The following is a 4,770-nucleotide window of genomic DNA, read 5'->3' on the forward strand; positions in this document are numbered from 1 at the left end:
GTAGTATTTTTTATTTTCAAATTTAGTGGATAACAATTGTAAAAAATGAGTGAAAACAATCCCACGGACAATGCGACGGATTTAAGGTTATGTCAAGGTACGTCTCTTGTGAATATCAATTGATTGTTAGGTTTTCTCTTCTGAAATTACATTATGACTCATTCACATACATTATTAATGCAAATACATTTTCCAGGGCGAGACGAACCACAAGCACTGGTTCAAGAGATCCAGGAGGGAAAAATGCACAATATTACCGTGATCACAGAGCACGGAAGCGAGCGGAGCAGGAAAAAGAGTCGTTGAATAGAACTAGTGATCCTTCTACGACTGCTGATTCTTCTACAATTAACGTTGCAGGTTGCAAAGTTTAACTTCTTCCACGCGGAGGGACTCCACGCACTATTTTTTACTTCTAAAGAACTTCCCTTAGCACAAAAGAAACTTTATATTCTCTAATTTTCTTCCTTTTATGCTTACAAAAGGAATGCTTCCACCGTTTGTCATACAAGATAGACAGATCTTTGATAGACTTGATTGGTTTTACTGTAGAGGTAACTTCTATCAGAATGTGATACTCTCACGGTTATCTCGACAGAACACTCACTTTAGACACGAATCTACGGATGAAGGGGAAAAACTTTGCACGCAGAATTGAATTCTAAATTGCCTAGCAACTGTAAAGCATATTTGAAAAATAATTTTCCACTCACCAACAGTGTGACAATTTTTTTAATAAACAGTACCATTATTAGAGTCTTCAAATAGGCTAAAAAGGTGAATAATATGATTTAACCAGAATATCGGTCATAGTTTTTCGAAGGAAAAATGAATTTGAAAATGTTAAGACTATCTCATAAAGTTGAAATAAATATATATTAATTTTTAAACCCATGAAATCTCTTAAGAAGCGATACCTTTTCTCGATTCCCAATGATGTTTCTTATTGGAATATTTTCTCATGCAAAACAAAATTCAATTTACCTCTCTCAACTTTCCTCTATTATGGAATAGTTAAAAGAAGGTTTATTTCCTTCACTCACTTTTGTGAAAGATTGATTCGAGAAGAGTTTTCTTTGCTATTATTAAGAACTGGCATAGATTCGCATTATGTTTATTATGAATCACATCTTCCCATATTTTCATCAAAATTTATAGCAATTTTAGTAATTTTTTTTTTTTTAAATATTAAGCGTGATTGTTATGTTTTTTTTTCTTTCTTCGTACCTTATGACAAAATGTTACAAATTTCCGACGCATTTTTTTTTCTTTGTTGTCACTACCTGAAAATAGCCTGTTTGTAGAAAATGAAAACTTCAACAACAACAAACAAGTGCAAATCGATTTCATCCTAGTAAAAACAATAAAGCTGTTATAGTATCAACTCATAATTAAGATTTTACATAGAATCTTATAGTAATATAAATTTTAAAAAAATAATAGCTGCATGCAAATCAGTTCAGAAAATTCCATCCTTATAAATTATTAAAACAATCACCTTATGAGAGAAATAAAGAAGAGAAGCACGTGATGTAAACAAAGCAGAAAGAATACCGGTTCAGTGCCCTACTTCAACAGTTCATCCTCTCTCTCTCTAGACCTCTCTCTCTCTCTCTCTAGGCTGAATGAGTGGGGTAAGTTTTTATTATTCTGTTTAGTTCTACAGAACACATTTGGCTTTTCAATACCTTTGAAAATTCAAAAATGCCTTGTAGTTTTGATTTCGATTAAACTTTCCTTAACACAAATATTTTAGGTTCATTGAATGTTAAATTTTACATCACTTTGAGTTTCGCTCTAGACAAAGAACTGTTGTTTATTCAATCTGTATTTGTTCAACGATATAACAATTTATGAACTCAAGATTTCAAAACAAAGACAAAATACATAGAATAAAAGAAAGGAAAAAAAGGAATATATATATATANTATATATATATATATATATATATATGGGGCCCTAAATTTTTTAGGAATAAAAATACTACTAATTTTTTTTGCAATAAAGTAGTAGAAAAACAATAAATAAATTCAAAGGAAAATTATAGAAATTCTGATTGATGCAATTTTTAATGCTTGAAGTGAAAAGGTGGTAAAGAAGGTGCAAAACTTTTCTCTCCTAGATTTTTCAGACTCTGATGTTTTGAAAGCTAAAATTTCTAGCAAATTTCAGTCATAGTTTTCGAATGATGTTTTATTGATTTAGAAATATGTTGTTAACTCCATTATTACGACAGGTTAATATTCTATTTGTTCTTTTAATGTATGCACGAAGAATAATGAATTTTTCTTTCATTCATAATCAAATTTTTACAACATCTAGTTTTTACTGCTAATAAATAAAATTTAGTTCTACAGGTTTCATTGGTTATAAATAAACATTGCGATTCACATTAAACTGATTCTTGATTTACGGATCGAAATTCATATAAAATGTTCCACGAGTTGCGGTTTAACTGAAAGTGATTAATGAATCACACATTGAATATTACTTTAAAGTGATTTGCAAATTACTCATCAGAATTCATATTAAGGTATTTTATAAATCACACATCATGATTCACATTAAGTGATTTATCAATCATACATCATGATTTCAATTAAGAATCATATAACGTATTTAAATAATTTCAGAATCATGCTTCACAATTCTCATTGTAGTAGTTTCCAAATCACGCATTGCGATTCACAAAAGAGAGATTTAAGAATCACCACTCACAATCCTCATCAAAATTATTTAAGAATCACACATAGCTGTTCTATATTAAGCACCTTTCGAATCACAAATTGCATCATAATGATCACTATTCACATGAAAACTATTAGCTAATCATGCGACAGAATTCACATTAAAGTGATTTATGTATCTCATATTGTGGTTTATGTCTAGTTAGTTTGTGAGTTTTGTATCATTTGCTATTCATAATATTCCGATTTAAGAAACATACACCGCTATTCAATTTCAATTTACAAATCACACATTGTGTTACGCGATTTACGCAATCTTGGAGACTTACTTTACTTCACCTTTATGGAATTTTGATTTACGTATAGTTTATCTAGATTCGTATAAATGCGATTTAAAAATTACGCTTAGTGAAAATTATGCATATTCACAAAATTTTAAAAATCACGCTTCACATTTTATGGATATATTTTAAAGAAAATAAGGCTTGGTAAGTCTTCGTTAGTTATCTGTAAAATATTGTTCTACAATAGATTTTATTATGTTCAAAATACATTACTGATATTCTAAAGTAACAAAATAGAAAATTTGATATTAAAATTGAAACAAATATGTTAAATTGATAATTTATCTAATTCTATACATTTCCTGTAACCTACAATTTGGTTTAACTTATTGAAAAAAATAATTTATATTTTAATAATTGTGCAATTGCACAAACTTTATCAATTAATCAGTATGCTTGTTTGTTGAATGTATAATATGCATTATACATTCATTCAGTTTCATTAATTCTAATTCACTTCATTAAATTTTTCATGAAAGGTTTCACTGACGCTAGATTTCAAATGTTGGCTCTATGTCAATTGGAGTTTTTTTCTTCTTTTTTTTTGTCAATTGGAATTTTTCTAAGTCATTTGAAACAGCAATGTCACTATCAACCATTTGTATTATTAGCTGATAAATTAAATTTAAAAAAATTCTTGTTGTCAAATAAGCATTGTGATTTAAAAATATAAAATTTCTGCTTCTACGTAAATGTAAAATCTGGTTGACATGTACTTTAGCATATAATAATAATACTGAATAGGTCCTTGAAGAATTTGATTTTAGGCCCTTGAAAGTCATTGAAAAGTCCTTGAATTTTTTTTAAAAAATTGAGTGGGAAACCTGCATTTGTCTCATAAATTNATTATACATTCATTCAGTTTCATTCATTCTAATTCACTTCATTAAATTTTTCATGAAAGGTTTCACTGACGCTAGATTTCAAATGTTGGCTCTATGTCAATTGGAGTTTTTTTCTTCATTTTTTTTTTGTCAATTGGAATTTTTCTAAGTCATTTGAAACAGCAATGTCACTATCAACCATTTGTATTATTAGCTGATAAATTAAATTAAAAAAAATTTTTGTTGTCAAATAAGCATTGTGATTTAAAAATATACAATTTCTGCTTCTACGTAATTGTAAAATTTGGTTGACATGTACTTTAGCATATAATAATGATACTGAATAGGTCCTTGAAAAATTTGATTTTAGGCCCTTGAAAGTCATTGAAAAGTCCTTGAATTTTTTTTAAAAAATTTAGTGGGAACCCTGTTAAACGCATATACCATTTTTTAAAACCATCTAATGAGTGGAATATAGCCATAAGAATTTTTTTCTTCTATCTCAGTTTCCCATAATTAAATAAAGGCCATCCCTAAATTTTTTGTTCGCAAGAGTCATAAAAAATAAAAGTTAACACATTTTTTTGTTACTACACATTGTTTAATCATTTTTTTATTTCTTTTTATGGGTCATATATTTAAATAATGTTTAATAAAAGGGAACAGTACGGAAAAGTTCGTTAAAATATAGTGAAATCCCAGTTATAGGGAACCGAAATTTCGGTCCCTAGAAGGTTCATTATAACAAGGTTTGACTGTACGTACTTAATAATTGTAATTCACGTTAAAAAAATAGATTACTTTAAAAAAAAAAATTGAAATTTTAATCGATTTGAATATTTATGTAAAGTTTGGTAAATGAATTGTAAAACGACTTTTCAAATATTTCACTCATAGCAAATAAAAATGACTCAA

General features: G+C 28.2%; 1 long non-coding RNA gene across 1 annotated transcript in view; it reads left to right on the forward strand.

Annotated features, from left to right (window-relative positions):
* The window catches only part of LOC139425331 (uncharacterized), a 24,614-nt gene extending 23,490 nt beyond the window's left edge, over positions 1-1,124 (forward strand). The window contains exon 4 of the long non-coding RNA XR_011636526.1: positions 197-1,124. This is a non-coding gene — a long non-coding RNA (uncharacterized lncRNA). The remainder of the gene's footprint in view (positions 1-196) is intronic.
* Positions 1,125-4,770: the final 3,646 nt, after the last annotated feature.

Source organism: Parasteatoda tepidariorum, chromosome 4 (genome assembly GCF_043381705.1).
Source record: "Parasteatoda tepidariorum isolate YZ-2023 chromosome 4, CAS_Ptep_4.0, whole genome shotgun sequence".
Lineage (NCBI taxonomy): Eukaryota > Metazoa > Arthropoda > Arachnida > Araneae > Theridiidae > Parasteatoda > Parasteatoda tepidariorum.